A 17,651-nucleotide genomic window follows, 5' to 3' on the forward strand; every position below is an offset into this window, starting at 1 on the left:
CATAGGCTGGACCTCACATCTGCTATAAATAAGAAATATGCCATGCGAATGAAGAGCAAGTAAAAATGCCGGTATTTTTCAGCGATCAAAGTCCTCCACCTCGCCAGGCCTCACAGGGGAGGAGGAACCAGGGCTGCCATCAGAAATTGTGGGGCCCCTTACACAGCTCAAGGCCTTGCCCCCTGCCCCGACTCTACCCATATGCCCATGACTCCGCCCAGACCTAAATTACTATATTAATGCTATATTTAAATTGTTTGGACATGTGTGAATGAGGCGATGCCACATATGTACAGTCATGGCCGTAAATGTTGGCACCCCTGAAATTTTTCTAGAAAATAAAGTATTTCTTACAGAAAAGGATTGCAGTAACACAGGTAACACAGGTTTTGCTATGCACATGTTAATTTCCTTTGTGTGTATTAGATCAAAACCTAAAAAGGACGGAAAAAAAAGCAAACTTGACATAATGTTACACCAAACTCCAAAAATAGTCTGGACAAAATTATTGGCACCCCTAACTTAATATTTGGTTGCACACTCTTTGGAAAAAAATACCGTATATACTCGAGTATAAGCCGAGTTTTTCAGCACGATTTTTCGTGCTGAAAACACCCCCCTCGGCTTATACTCGAGTGAACTCCCCCACCCGCAGTGGTCTTCAACCTGCGGACCTCCAGAGGTTTCAAAACTACAACTCCCAGCAAGCCCGGGCAGCCATCGGCTGTCCGGGCTTGCTGGGAGTTGTAGTTTTGAAACCTCCGGAGGTCCGCAGGTTGAAGACCACTGCGGCCTTCAACATCATCCAGCCCCCTCTCACCCCCTTTAGTTCTGAGTACTCACCTCCGCTCGGCGCTGGTCCGGTCCTGCAGGACTGTCCGGTGAGGAGGTGGTCCGGTGGGATAGTGGTTCCGGGCTGCTATCTTCACCGGGGAGGCCTCTTCTAAGCGCTTCGGGCCCGGCCTCAGAATAGTCACGTTGCCGTGACAACGACGCAGAGGTGCGTCATTTGCGTCATTGTCAAGGCAACGCATCTATTCCGGGCCGGAAGCGCGGAGAAGAGGCGCCCCCGGTGAAGATAGCAGCCCGGACCACCTCCTCACCGGACCACCTCCTCACCGGACAGCCCTGCAGGACCGGACCAGCGCCGAGCGGAGGTGAGTACTCAGAACTAAAGGGGGTGAGAGGGGGGCTGGATGATGTTGAAGGCCGCAGTGGTCTTCAACCTGCGGACCTCCGGAGGTTTCAAAACTACAACTCCCAGCAAGCCCGGACAGCCGATGGCTGCCCGGGCTTGCTGGGAGTTGTAGTTTTGAAACCTCTGGAGGTCCGCAGGTTGAAGACCACTGAGGGCGAATGATGAGAAGAGGATGATGAAGGGGGGGTGTGGGGATGATGAAGGGGGGTGGGGATGATTACAAGGGGATGATGAAGGGGGGATGTGCGGGATGATAAGGGGATGATGAAGGGGGGATGTGTGGGATGATAAGGGGATGATGAAGGGGGGATGTGCGGGATGATAAGGGGATGATGAAGGGGGGATGTGTGGGATGATGACAAGGGGATGATGAAGGGGGATGTGTGGGATGATAAGGGGATGATGAAGGGGGGATGTGTGGGATGATGACAAGGGGATGATGATGAGGATGTTAATGACGGGTCTGGATGATGACAGGGGGGGATGAGGTATTTCCCACCCTAGGCTTATACTCGAGTCAATAACTTTTCCTGGGATTTTGGGTTGAAATTAGGGGTCTCGGCTTATACTCGGGTCGGCTTATACTCGAGTATATACGGTAACTGAAATCAGTCGCTTCCTATAACCATCAATAAGCTTCTTACACCTCTCAGCCGGAATGTTGGACCACTCTTCCTTTGCAAACTGCTCCAGGTCTCTCTTATTGGAACGACACCTTTTCCTAACAGCAATTTTAAGATCTCTCCACAGGTGTTCAATGGGATTTCGATCTGGACTCATTGCTGGCCACTTCAGGACTCTCCAGCACTTTGTTGCCATCCATTTCTGGGTGCTTTTTGATGTATGTTTGGGGTCATTGTCCTGCTGAATGACCCAAGATCTTGGACGCAAACCCAGCTTTCTGACACTGGGCTGTACAGTGTGACCCAAAATCCGTCTTTGGTAATCCTCAGATTTCATGATGCCTTGCACACATTCAAGGCACACGGTGCCAGAGGCAGCAAAACAACCCCAAAATATAATTGAACTTCCACCATATTTCACTGTAGGTACTGTGTTCTTTTCTTTGTAGTCCTCATTCTGTTTTCGGTAAACAGTAGAATGATGTGCTTTACCAAAAAGCTCTATCTTGGTCTCATCTGTCCACAAGACATTTTCCCAGAAGGATTTTGGCTTACTCAAGTTCCTTTTTTTATGTCTCTTTGTCAGCAGTGGGGTGCTCCTGGGTCTCCTGCCATAGCATTTCATTTAATTTAAATGTCGCCGGATAGTTCGCGCTGACACTGATGCTCCCTGAGTCTGCAGGACAGCTTGAATATCTTTGGAACTTGTTTGGGGCTGCCTATCCACCATCCGGACTATCCTGCATTGTCACCAAACAATCTTATTTTTCCACAATTTTGAAAGGGAGCCAATAACTTTGTCCAGTCCATTTTTGGAGTTTGGTGTAACATTATGTCCAATTTGCTTTTTTTCCTCCGTTTTCTGGTTTAGTTCCAATACACACAAAGGGAATAATCCTTTTCTGTGAGGAATACTTAATTTCCTAGAAAAATTTCAGGGGTGCCAACATTTAGGGCCATGACTGTATTTGTTTAATTTTATTTGAAAAAGGGGATGATTCAAACTTTTATTAGGGAAGGGGCTTATTCATATTAATTATTTTTTTTTGTTTTACACATTTTTTTCATAATAATTTTATCCATATAAGATATGATTTCGTCACCGTGGTAATGATTAGCCCGCTGAAGCCAATTTCCCGCATTTAGGCATCTAAAGGGTTAATCACCCGATCAGCGATGTCAGACATTAACCATGGGTCCCTGCTGCTGATAGCAGCATGGACCCACTGGGTATGAAACTCTCAGCTTTTGAGCACGCTTTAAATTGCAAAAGGAATTATGCAATAAAAGCAACTATTGACAGAGAGGCCTACCCAAACTATATGGGGGCTCCATATAGTTTGGGTGGGTCCCTTTGTTAATAGTTGTTAATATTGTCGTAGGCCTGGGGGAACTTATTTGCAAACAGGGCCTACAACAACTATGTGGACACAACTTGCCCCTATATAGTTAGTTGTAGGCCTCTCTCTGCTAATTGTTGCCCCCCCTCCCTCCCCCCGCCCCATATACTAGTAGTCCTTAGCCCTTGCCCCCAGGCAGCAGGCCCCAGCTAACTGCCACTGCAATAGAATTCTGCCCCGGGTCCTCGGCCCCAAGTCATATTATATATACATTTTTTTTTTTTTTTACAGTACCCTCCAGTCCTCAGGGCAGGCTCCGACTCCTCTTCCTTTCACGTCACTGACGCCGCTCTCCTCCTCGGTAGCCAGCATAGTAGTAGCAGGGCAACTATTCTCTGCTCCACTACAGCGTTAATGCATACCTCCCAGCTACTGCTGAGAAAAGAACAAGCCACGCCCCTAATCTCCTTACTTCTGGGGTGACCCACTGTAACAAACCTTCTCCTCAACAGGTAATCTTCTTACTACTGGGGTGACACACTGTAACAAGCATCCTCCTTATGTTATCTCCTTACTACTGGGGTGACACACTGTAACAAACCTCCTCCTCATGTAATCTCCTTACTACTGGGGTGACACACTGTAACAAACCCCATCCTCATGTTAATAACTTACTACTAGGGTGACATACGACCTCCGCTCCAGCTTCTCCACAGCATCACACAGGTCCTTCAACAACTATTACATCTATCCTGCACAGTCACATGATGATCACACAATAGTGACATCATCACAGGTCCTATACCATTAGTATCTTGGCTGTGGAGGGATGGGGTAATGTGACAGCACTGCGCTCCTGACAACAGGTAACTAGATAGAGGAGCGCAGCCCCACCAGTGTTGTCTTAGGGCTTCCTAAAAAAACAAAGCTGTGGCTGCGGAAGGGTGCGCTGCAGGCAGCTGCCTTATATGTCTATGTGGTGCGCTAGGACTGCTTACAAGCAGGACAGAAGGGGGCCGTTCCGGTACAGTGGGACATGACCCTGAAATGGGACTGTCCCGCTCGATCCGGGACAGTTGGCAGGCCCCCAGTGGTCAGTGAGTGACAGTCACTCACTCACACAAAAAAAAAGTCCGGGGCCAGCTGGGCCTCCCTGGAGCTCCGGGCCCCTTACCAGAGTATGGGTAGTACCCCCCTGACGGCGGCCCTGATGGAGGAACGCATTGTGTGGTGTCAGCACATCACAGAAATGCCCGGCCACTCCAGGCCGGAGCATCTCAGAGACTGCTGGTCACCTCGGGATAGCGCCAACTTGACATCAATAGATAAAAACATATATTGCAGAATATAGAAGACACAGATGGCAATTCAAAAAGTAGGTAAGTGTGTTAATAAAGTGCATATTAGAAAAATTTTAAAAATTAAAAATAGATTGAAATATTTGATAATTTATATCATGCTGAAAATAAAAATAAAGAATATAAAATATGTAAAAATAAATATTAAATGTGTGTACCAACAATGTGCTAAAAATACAATATAAGAGTGTGAGATGAGGGGTCAATTCATCCTACACTCCATTGAAGGTGAATAGGGAAGAGGGGTGAGGATGGAGTGAGCATACACAAAAACACGAGCTGTGAAGAAACCAAGGAGGGAGTGCTACAAGTGAAAGTGCAAGTGAAGGACAGTGATACATGTGAGGACAATACATTACCTGCAGAAGTAATGGGCCAAATATTACCCATAGGTACAGATGTGGTATCAAAAATACTAAAGAAAACCGCCTAGCTAGAAATGTAGATCAAAAGTACAATAGGGTTAGAACAAAAGATAAGTCACATATACCCAAATTTAATGGAGGCAATATGGCACAGACACTAAAAATAACACAATATTGAATACAAGTGATGAAAGACACAGATCCTCTAAGACAACTGAATGGCTGACTAGGAAGGGCATTGTGGTCACATCTACCATGTTAGAATAGTAAATAATTAAACCCCAACACCTATAGATAGGAGAAGAGGTAATAACATAAAAAGAGAAGTCTGTGACATCATAATGTTCAATTGCCGAGGGAGGGACATCATAGTGGGGCTGAAAAGAAAAAGAAAGAGAAATAGATGCAGACGTTAAAAACAGTTAAAATATAATGATAAAACCTAAATCCGAAAAGAAAGAAATTGCATATGATTGCTGAAGATCCGGACTCCAATTTACAAGAATGGTATGTAACTACTGACCTCATTGAGTCCCTGAGGTGTCATTGTTCCAAGCTTAAAAATCCAACGTGTCTCCCGTTGGGCAGGGGTTCTAGGCCAATTACCTTTTCTTGGCCCAATGGGAACATTGTCAATTCCACAAAATCAGATGAGGGTTGCATCACAATTATGCTTCAATTTAAAATGGCGGGGGATGGTCTTCCACCTCTGTATGTCTACTTTATCAGTTGCTGACTGAATGTCCCTGACATGTTTACAGATACGGCGTCTCAGTTCTCGAGTTGTCATACCTATATAGGTGAGATCACAAGGACATGTGGCACCATAAATGACACCATCTCATAGCATCTACCTTTTAAAGCATCCGAAAAATGGGTCACTCCATCCATGTTACAACATACTACACAGCGGCCACAGTGGCCTAAATCAAGAATTGTGCTCCCTATTGGTGGAATTACTTACCTTTGCTCTGACACATAACTTATTTATCTTTAAGGGGGTCCTCTCCCTTCAGCTCCAGGGGACTGTGATGGGGGCGGCCTGTGCACCCTCATATGCTAATCTCTTCCTGGGGCTGTGGGAAAGGACCCTCTTTTTATCATATGCTATTCACCACCTGGAGAAGGTGATTTCATGGGGGCGGTATATAGACGATGTGTTAATTATCTGGCAGGGGACCCCCATGGAATTGGATGAGTTCATAAGGTGTCTTAATGCTAATAATTGGAACATACGTGATACATCCCTCATCCGATTTTGTGTAATTAACCATGTTCCCATTGGACCAAGAAAAGGCAATTGGCCTAGGACTCTTGCCCAACAGGAGACACGTTGGATTTTTAAGCTTGGAACACTGACACCTCATGGACTCAATTAGGTCAATAGTTACATACCATTCTTGTAAATTGGATTCTTTAGAGCAGGGGTCCTCAAACTACGGCCCGCGGGCCACATGCGGCCTGCCGAGGACATTTATCCGGCCTGCCGCTGCCTGGGACATCCCTGTGTCCCGAAAGATGTTTTCGGGACACGGATACGCTCTCGGAGACCCCGCGTTTACTTTAAAAACACAGGGGCCCCCGGGAAGGTGGCGCACGCAGGGACGTCACTGACGCCGTGCGTGCGCCCATAGCAACGGAGCGTGGAGGAGCGGGGCAGCAATGAGGACGTGCGCTGGCCAGCTAGGTAAGTGTTACCAGCGGCACATCAGCTTCGGTGCTCCGATCACCGCTCCTTCGGTCCCGGGACTTACTGCTATGTCCAGACCGGAGGAGCGGTGGTCGGATCACTGAAGTGGGGCAGAACACAGGTATACAGCCTCCAGCCATACACTGTATGGCTGGAGGCTGTATGTCTGTGGGGGAACATACTGCACCTAATGTGGGGGAACTATACTGCACCTAATTTGGGGGATCTATACTGCACCTAATTTGGGGGATCTATACTGCACCTAATGTGGGGAACATGCTGCACCTAATATGGGGGAGCTATACTGCACCTAATGTGGGGAGCTATACTGCACCTAATGTGGGGAGCTATACTGCACCTAATGTGGGGAGCTATACTGCACCTAATGTGGGGAGCTATACTGCACCTAATGTGGGGAACTATACTGCACCTAATGTGGGGGAACTGTACTGCACCTAATGTGGGGGAACTATACTGCACCTAATGTGGGGAAACGTGCTGCACCTAATGTGGGGATCTATATTGCACCTAATGTGGGGGTACATGCTGCACCTAATGTGGGGAGCTATACTGCACCTAATGTGGGGGAACATTATACTGCACCTAATGTGGGGGAACATTATACTGCACCTAATGTGGGGGAACATTATACTGCACCTAATGTGGGGGAACATTATACTGCACCTAATGTGGGGGTATTGTACTGCACCTAATGTGGGGGAACTGTACTGCCAACCCTAATGTGGGGGAACTGTACTGCCAACCCTAATGTGGGGGAACTCTACTGCCAACCCTAATGTGTGGGAACTACAACCTAATGTCCCCTATATTATAGATCCCCCCCGATCTATACTGCCAACCTAATGTGGGGGGAACTGTGCTGCACCTAATGTGGGGGAACTGTACTGCCAACCCTAATGTGGGGGAACTGTACTGCCAACCCTAATGTGGGGGAACTGTACTGCCAACCCTAATGTGTGGGAACTGTACTGCCAACCCTAATGTGTGGGAATTACAACCTAATGTCCCCTATATTATAGATCGACCCCCCCCCCCCCCCCGATCTATACTGCCAACCTAATGTGGGGGGAACTGTGCTCCATACTTAAAGCGGTAGTCCACTAATAAGATATATAAGTGTGCATAGGAATTTGTTCTTGTTTTGATATCTATAGTCTGGCCCTCCAACGGTCTGAGGGACCGTGAACTGGCCCCCCGTTTAAAAAGTTTGAGGACCCCTGCTTTAGAGTCAGTCTCTTCAGCAATCGAATGCAAATGCAGTTATATTTTAACTGTTTTCACGTCTGCATCTATTTCTTACCTTCACTTTCTTTTTCTTTTCAGCCCCACTATGATATCCCTCCCTCGGCAATTGAACATCATGATGTCACTGACTCCTCTTTTTATGTTATTACCTATTTTCTTATCTATAGGTGTCGGGGTTTAATTATTTACTATTCTACCATCGTAGATGTGACCACAATGCCCTTCCTAGTCAGCCATTTAGTTGTCTTAGAGGGACTGCGTTTTTCATCACTTGTATTCAATATTATTGTGTTATTCCCAGTGTCTGTGCCTTGCCTCCATTAAATTTGGGTATATGTGACTTATCTTTTGTTATAACTCTATTGTACTTTTGATATACATTCCTAGCTAGGTGGGCTTCTTTAATATTTTGATACCACATCTGTACCTATGGGTAATATTTGGCCCATTTATTCTGCAGGTAATGTATTGTATCACATGTATCACTGTCCTTCACTTGCACTTTCACGTGTGACACTCCCTCCTTGGTCATCCCATGCTTTTGTGTTTGCTTACTCCATCTTCACTCCTCTTCCCCATTCACCTTCAATGGAGTGTGGGATGAATTGGCCCCTCAGTTGGTGTGTATATATACTTGTTTGCTCTCTTATCCTGCATTTTTTTTGCTATTTATACACTTTTTGGACCATATATATTTTTCATATGGTTTTTATTTATTTTTATATATTTTATATTCTTTATTTTTATTTTCAGCATGATATATATTATCACATATTTTAATATTTTTTATTACATTTAAAAAAATTCTAATATGCACTTTATTAACACACTTACCTGCTTTTTGAATTGCCATCTATGTCTTCTATGTTCTGATGCAGTGACCAGGACACTGAGTCCTGTGCAACCGGAGTTTCTTTGCAGTACATTTTTTTTATTTATTGTTATCAATGTTGGGTTGGCGCTATCCCGAGGTGACCAGTTGCCTAGGAGATGCGCCGGCCCGGAGTGACGCGTTGCCACAGAGATGCGCCGGTACTGCCCCTCCTCTGATGCAATTCATGCATCACTGGGTTGTTCCTGTGATACGCTGACACCACACAATGTGTTCCTCCTCCCCTGTGATGTCCGGCGGGCAGGAGGACTTGGATCGCTGAGAAAACAATATAACCCTTGATATAGCTATTTACATTGTGGTCACATCCCATTGCTAGCCTCCATTTCAGTTCAGTTTTTCACCAGCTGTACTCTCGATCTTTTTATGTAATTTTATACATTTTTAAATGTATGTCTTTTTGAGCACTTATGTTTCAATAAAGCAATTTTTATCTGATCTATACACCTTTTTCTTCTTGGATATAAAAAGATACAAAGCACAGGAGAAGCTCTCATGGTACAATAACTGGCGCATTTCAGTTCTACAAACGTTTAGTCATAGCCATGCTATGACTAAAAGTCTAAAAGTACTGAAAGACCTGAAGTCTTCGTTCCAGCGCCTTAAGAGGTTAGCCGTACAAATCTCAGGTGAGCTGAGGAATCTCACCTCTTTTGCTTATAAGGATAATTTATGTTTATTTTTAATTTTATTTTGTCTTACTACTTCACCAAAATTAGTATGCTTAAAATTGTAATCTTCTGACCCCTATTACTTTTTTTAATTTTAACACATACGGGGCTATATATATATATATATATTTTTCGCCATGATCTGTAGTTTTTATTGGTACCGGTTTTTGTTTAGATGGGACTTTTTGATCACTTTTTATTACCTTTTTTATGGTATATGAAGTGACCAAAAATGCATAGTTTTGGACTTTGGTATATCCGTGTACGCCTTCAACTGTGTGGTCTAACTAACCTTAGATTTTAATAGTTTGGCCATTTACGCACACAGCAGTACCACATATGATTGTTTATTATTTTTTTTTTTTTTAAATGGGAAAATGGTGTGATTCAAACTTTTATTAGGGAAGGGGTTAATTCACTTAACACTTTTTTACATGCAATCTTGTCAGTGTTATCAGTTCCTGCACAGCCTGGCCAGAGTATCCATCGGTAAGGGCCCTCCCGCCGTCCACTCAGCTGATCGGGGCCCACGATTTTGCCATGGATGTCCTGATCAGCTCCGCTGAGCTACCGGCATTCAGCAAACCCAAATTTAGACTTCGCCATCAACGCATCTAAAGGGTTTATGCCAGGCATCGGCCCTATCGGCTATGTCTATCATTAACCGTAAGTCCTGGCTGCCAGTAGCAACCGGGACCCACCGGGTATGAAGCATGCACAACTTGTGAGTAAGTTTCAAACCTCAGTAATGGCACCAGGACGTATAGGTATGCTCTTCGTCTTTAACGGGTTAGGAGAGAGAACAGGTCGGTTGCAGCTGAGTTAGGGGAAATAAAAAATGTATCTCTGATGTTTCTGCCCAACAATGCCCTTGACTGAAGATGAACACAGACATGTTTCTAAGGCTTCTGTATTTATAGTTAGGAGTGGAATTAGTTTTTAACACCAGGTTCCCTATTTTTATAAATAAGAGTTTTGCAACCTTTTCAAATGTTTCAGTATCTCATCATTAGGGTATGTTCGCACAAATCTAAGGCTGTACTCTTAGGCTGTGTTCACATATGCTTTATACCATTTTTTATTTTTTTTTGTAGATTACATTATATTTGCCATTAACAAACCAGCGTGACATGCAGGGCTATGTTTTCTGGTAAATTTACAGGCAGTATGACAGAAACAAAGAGACCTCATTATAAGTGAATGGAGTTTGTCAATATCTGTAAGTGTCCATTGTGTTACGGATGTGGCAGTCATGGAGCAGAACAAGAGAATTGACAAATGCAGAGTTGAAGCATAGCCTTATCAGGATATTTGCTGTCAGTTAAGGAGAACACTTGTTTACCTTCAGAGGCTGCAGTATAGAGTTGGTCCTGCTGTCAGCAGAGAAGTGGATACAGTTGTATCCAGTCTAGGCAATATTTAGTGAGCTTAATACATCAGGAGCATTGGCTGCACACGTCTGCTACAATGTACTATTCTACAGTCCAGGCTGTTTAAGCACACAGAGCATTGAATAGACTGAATGCAGTTGTATCCACTTTTGCTGCTTTTGAATGTAGGAAGACTGGAATGTGAAGACCACAGGTGTGACCTTTCTAAACTCTCATAGGCTAAGTTTCTACTTGTTTATTTGTCCTGCGTTTTTTGGTTTGAAAAAACGCCAGTGCCATTTCCTGTGTCTGCCATTTTGTTCTGGCATATTTTCATTTGTGTGGAAATTGTATTCAGAGGATGCAGTGGTGATGAATAAAAAAATGTATTTAACTTTATATTTTTATAATGAAATTTTAATTAATTTTTAATAAAGTGTGTGTGTTTCACTTTTTCTCTCTCTTTTTCTCTCTCTTTTTTGACATTTTTATGTAGTACTATTCCTCCTGATGGGAGTAGTAGTACCTGTACTAATAGCCATATCGCCCGATGCGATCGTCCATAATATAGCAGAGATACGGAGCTGCTCTATACAGCGCTCACATCTCTGCTCTGTACTCCGGCCAGTGATGTGAATAGAACATCACTCATTCGTATTTTCCGCCCAGAGCGGTGATTGGCCAGATGGTTGCAGCCAATCACAGCTCTGAAATTTGAATGAGTGATGTTCTATTCACATCACTGACCGGAGTATAGTGCAGAGATGCGAGCGCTGTATAGAGCCGCTCCACATCTCTGCAATAGAAAGGACAATCGCGTTGGGTGTCAGGAGTGATACCAGCTGTGATCTGTCTATTAATGCTGGTACTACTACTCCCATCATGGAGCACACTCTGTTCCATGTTGGGAGCTATAGTACCTACAGTTAAGGAAAGATTACAGCGGATGCCACTCCTGACACCCGCTGTGATCCTCCTGTATAATGTATAGATGTGGCCGGCCGCTCTTCTATGGTCCCATGCACTGACGTATATATACACCTATTCATATTTCCCACGTAGTTGTAATTGGCTGGAACCATCTGGCCAATCACAGCTCTTTGCGGGAAATATGAATAGGTGTATATATACATCAGTACAGGGGACCATAGAAAAGCGGTCTACTGCATCTATAAATTATACAAAAGGTTTGCAATGGAACCCGGGGCGATCTGTCAATTAGTACAGGTACTACTACTCCCATTATGGAACAGTGTATTCCATGCTGGGAGCAGTAGTACCATCTAAAGAAAAAAAAAGTGAAAAACACACACACACACTACATTTTTATTAATATCTATATGTTTAGTGCCCTGCCCACCCACATAAATTGATCCCTGTTTAAAAAAAAATTAAAAAAAATTGTTATAAAAAAAGATTAATTTTGTTAACTAAAATTTTTTCCATAACTAGTGTATTTTTATTATTATAATTTTTTAATGGCACACTACAAAATTTTATTAAAAAGGTATCTCCATCACTTTTGTGGATCACTAAAGTCCAAAAGAGAATAAAAACCGCCTGAAAAAATGCCAATGTTTATGCCCCTGTCGGACTGTTCCCCAAGTCAGTGCCATGCCGCTGCTGCCAGACCTTACCGTTCGGAAGCAGCGGAGTTCAGACGAGAGCATGGTCCTGACATATCCTGGGATGGGTGGGACAGCGCAGAGCATCATCACGCCCTGACTGTCCCACCCCTGCCTTGCCACTGAGCTGCTTCTTCCTCCTCTATTGCAGTTTAGACAATGCAGCTTCCGGCGGCTCTCCCTCCTGCCCGCCCGCCAGCCTGCCTGCATTATAATTAAGGAAATTAGTCACGGGGTACTTGATCCTGAGGACTGCCTTCCACCGTGCCCGCTGACTGGTAAGATCACTATACACTGTGTGCTAGTACAGCGCCGTACATTTACTGAATGGCTATGAAGTGAGTGCAGGAGTTCCTGAGCTCACTTCAAAGCCATTGCGCAAAGTTACCCATGACTAACATCCTCTGACATGTTGCATCAGTGTTTTCCAACAAGGGTGCCTTCAGCTATTGTAAAACTACAACTCCCAGCATGACCGGACAGCCTTTGACTGTCAGGGCATGCTGGGAATTGTAGTTTTGCAACAGCTGGAGGCACACTGTTTGGAAAGCATTGCCTTACAGTATATGTATTAACATATATACTGGATATTGAAGAAAACTCACTCCTTAAAAGATTTATTATTATAAGGCTAGGATTCCACTGAAGTTTTTGCACTGTGTTTTTTAGGCTTAAAAATGCCAGAAAAACTGCTACTGTTTTTTCCTGCATTTTGGCATTTTCTCTGGCGTTTTTACCTTTGTGTGGAATTGCCTTTTTTGGCCCCTTTGGCGTTTTTTTTCCCCCAAATTTGTTGGGTACAAAAAAAAGGATACAGTAGGGATGGAAAAAAAAGTATTTAGCAAAAATGTTTTATTTTTAAATAAAATTTTAATTAATTTTTAAAAGTGTGTGTGTTTCACTTATTTTTTCCCCTCGATTTTTTTTACATTTTATAGGTAGTACTACTACTACCAGCATGGAACAGACAGTTCCATGACGGGAGTAGTAGTACCTGTACTAATGGACGGATCGCCCCAGGTGTTTCTCCTGACACCCGATGCAATCGTCTATAATTCAGCAGAGATGCGGAGCGGCTCTATACAGCGCTCGCATCTCTGCACTATATTCCGGCCAGTGATGTTAATAGAACATCACTCATTCATATTTTCCACTCAGAGTGGTGATTGGCCGGATGGTTGCAACCAATCACCGCTCTCAGAGGGAAATATAAATGAGTGATGTTCTATTCACATCACTGGCCGGAGTACAATGCAGAGATGCTGCGCGTATAAGAAAGCCACTCCACATCTCTGCAATAGAAAGCACAATCACAGCGGATGTCAGGAGTGATACCCACTGTGATCTGTCCTTAACTGCGGGTACTACTACTCCCATCATGGAGCACACTCTGCTCCATGTTGGGAGCAGTAGTATCTGCATTAATAGACAGATCGCAGCGAGTGTCACTTCTGATACCTGCTGTGATCCTCCTGTATAATGAATAGATGCGGGCGGCCGGATGCTCTTCTATGATCTCCTGCACTGACCTATATATACACCTATTCATATTTCCCACAGAGAGTTGTGATTGGCTGGAACCATCTGACCAATCACAGCTCTCTGCGGGAAATATGAATAGGTATATATATATATACGGCAGTACAGGGGACCATAGAAGAGCGGCCGTCCGCATCTATAAATCATACAGAAGGATCCCCGGGAGATCCGTCAATTAGAACAGGTACTACTACTCCCATCATGGAACAATGTGTTCCATGCTGTGAGTAGTAGTACTACCTAAAGAATGTGAAAAAGTGAAAAACACACACACTACATTTTTATTATTGTCGGCTACATTTTTTAGTTCGCTGCCCGCCCACATAAATTGATCCCTGTTTAAAAATGAATAAAAATGTTGTTACAAAAAAGATTAATTTTGTTAAATACAATTTTTTCCATCACTACTTTATCTTTTTTATTTTTGTAATGGTATTCTACGAAAAAAAAAGGAATCTCAATCACTTTTTTGGATCACTAAAGTAAAAAAAAATAAAATAAATAAATGCCGGCAAAAACTCCCAAGTTAAAACCAAAATGGCGTTTTTGCTCTCCCATACTCTTAGGGGGGCATTTTGGAAAATCAGCCTCTGAGCCCAAAATATCTGAAAAACGTCAAAAGGATTAAAAAAAAATGTCAAACTGAAAAACGCCAAGTGGATCTGGCATTTTGCAGTTTACTATTGACTTGCAGCTCACATCTGGACATGGCAAAATGGGCGTTTTTTACGGCGTTTTTGCTAGGAAATCCTCAGTGGAATTCCAGCCTCAAACATCTTGCCAGATTAACCCCTCACTTTCTAAATATCTTAAGACTCCTAATTTTCCACCTACAGACCCATGTAAAAGCTTGTTTTATGCGCCACCAATTGTACTTTTTAATGACTTCAATCATTTTACCCAAAAATCTATAGTGAAACCAAAGAAAATTATTTGTCAGGCTAAATTGAAAAAAAAAAATAAAAATCACAATTTTGTAACTTTTAAGGGCTTCCGTTTCTATGCAGTGTATTTTTCCATAAAAATTACACATTGGCCCTCATTTACTAAGAGTGGAGTGTAGGTTTCTTTGTGGGTTTTAATTCCCTACAATTTATTTCCCATGGTATTTACTAAGGTTTCCCTACATTTTCCACTTTCCCTACACTTTTTTTTTATTTTTTTTTATTATTTTTTTTTTACACATGCTCTGATCTGTCTGGTTTTCCTGAAATCCACCACATTTTCTGTGGAAACCTTAGTAAATATGTTGGTTTTTTGTGAAAATGTCGGGAACACGCCCCTTTTCTGAGACCACGCCCCCTTTTTCCGGCAGACACGTCCCTTTTCGGGTTTTCTCACCAAAATGGAGAGTTAGTCAGGTTTTTTTCCAATTCTGGTGCAAATTCTGAGGCACAATCTGGCGCAGACAGAATTTCTGGCGCAATGCGACAGAATCTGGCGCACAACCCGACAAAACATGTCGGGATTACAATCGTAAATGAGGGCCATTATCTTCATTCTGTTGGTTCCTAGGATTACAACGATACCAATTTATGTAGGTTTTATTTTACTACTTTTAAAATATAACTATTTGTACAAAAATTAGTATGCTTAAAATGTACCTCTTCTGATCCCTGTAACTATCCCACCCCCCCTTCTTATTCATTGATGGTTGAGGGCTAATTATTATTTTTTTTGTTTTTTATTTATATAGTATATGAAGTGAGCAAAAATACACATTTGTGGACTTTGGTATTTTTTACATGTAAGCCTTGACTGTGAGGTTTACTTTTATAAAAGTTCGGATATTTACCCACACGGCAATACCACATGTTTACATTTTTTTTTACATAATTTTATTTTTTAAAAATGTGAAAGGGGGGGGGGGGGGGGTGATTCACTTTTATTGGGAAAGGGTTAATTGAAACTTGTTAACTTTTCTTTTTACATTTTTTACAACTTTTTTTTTTTTTTTTTAGTCCCCATCATATGAGGTTTTTAGATTACATTCACTGTTCACAGCACAGCATTGATCAATGTTTTTGGCGCTCCATTGCTCCAGGTTGCCATGGCTTCACCCCCCCTGGCTATAGGGGTCAGACCCCTTAGCCCACTTGCAACTGCCCTAGGGCGCTGGCAGTGGAGGAGCGTAAAAACTGAATGACCTAATATATAACATTGGGATTCCCTACCTATCTACGGAGATCATCTACCTAATGGAGGAGGGAGGATTACCTATTAGCAAATTATTGCATTGGGGCCCCTTCTTTTCTAGCAATGCCCCTGTCTATGGGCCATATCTGGTGATATTTTTGTTTCCTTTCCTTCTTAATTTTTTGTAGTATTATCAAAACTAAGCGTTGCTTTCTTCTTTACTGCAGATTCAGCTTCTTCCAACAACCCTGTAGAAAAATGCAGTGCTCTTACTGTCCTCTCGATCACTAGATATAAAAGCACATAAGAATGTACAATCTAATGAGTGATCTGCCCGGCAAAGAGAATCTCTGAATCACAGTTTGTTTTCTCTCCACCACTGATGGAATAATGGAAGAGAAAATTCACTGGCCTCTTTCTGCAGCACCAAATCATTAAATCACCATGTACAAAACCTCTGCAACATTTATGCTCAAAGATTAGGGGAAGCCACAAGAGACCACTAAAACTGTAGTGCTCAAAACTTCATCTGTTTGACACTCTTCTACAAAAACAACCATAAAAATGCATTTCTCATCCCAGCTAAGAGAAGTTGCCAGTTGGATGATGGGCCACATTCCAGGCTAATTGAACCCATAATAGATGTGACTATCTGGTGCATCTGTGGGTTCGGTCTTCTAAATTGAACTAATAGAGAAATCCCATCTTACTTGTGGCTGATTCGTTTTATACATGGATGCACTGGACATCACTGGATATAGCATACACAAAAAGATTTAAATGAATCAGAGCGACAGCTCACCTCCTCCTCCCTGCACCTGTGCACGGGCCTGATCAGCAGCGTCCCTGACCGTATGTGTGCACAAAGAAAGAAAATGGCCCAGCACTGGTTTGCAGGTAAAAACAGCTTCTTCTTTTATTGGGTCAGTTCCGACAAGACAAATAAGCCGACGCGTTTCGGACCTACACTCGGTCCTTAGTCATGGCATACACACTCAGTAAAAAAGAGATACATATATATAAAACATTATGGTCACATGACCATTCATCAATTAGATATAGGAAAACCTGGAAAACATGGCATGGATCCCAGAAAGCATCTGTATAATGCAAATACATAAACAAAAAAGGCAAGCAAGGGAATCTTAATTTCAAAAGATAAATAAAGTAGTACTAAATGCCTATAATGGAGACCGAAAGTAATAATAATATCACTAATAAAATTCATACCCTCCTCTTACACACACTTGCATGGTCTGCACGAGCTTTATGGCTCTTCTATAGAAAAAAGTATAGAACATTATTCTGTTTTTCAAACAAATGTTTGATTACCTTGCTTGCCTTTTTTGTTTATGTATTTGCATTATACAGATGCTTTCTGGGATCCATGCCATGTTTTCCAGGTTTTCCTATATCTAATTGATGAATGGTCATGTGACCATAATGTTTTATATATATGTATCTCTTTTTTACTGAGTGTGTATGCCATGACTAAGGACCGAGTGTAGGTCCGAAACGCGTCGGCTTATTTGTCTTGTCGGAACTGACCCAATAAAAGAAGAAGCTGTTTTTACCTGC

The 17,651-nt window shown here is 42.8% G+C and overlaps 1 protein-coding gene across 6 annotated transcripts in view; it reads left to right on the forward strand.

Annotated features, from left to right (window-relative positions):
- Positions 1-17,651, forward strand: part of CHST8 (carbohydrate sulfotransferase 8) — a 765,708-nt gene that overhangs the window by 342,891 nt on the left and 405,166 nt on the right. The window lies entirely within an intron of this gene.

Source organism: Hyla sarda, chromosome 6 (genome assembly GCF_029499605.1).
Source record: "Hyla sarda isolate aHylSar1 chromosome 6, aHylSar1.hap1, whole genome shotgun sequence".
In the NCBI taxonomy this organism is placed as follows: Eukaryota; Metazoa; Chordata; class Amphibia; order Anura; family Hylidae; genus Hyla; species Hyla sarda.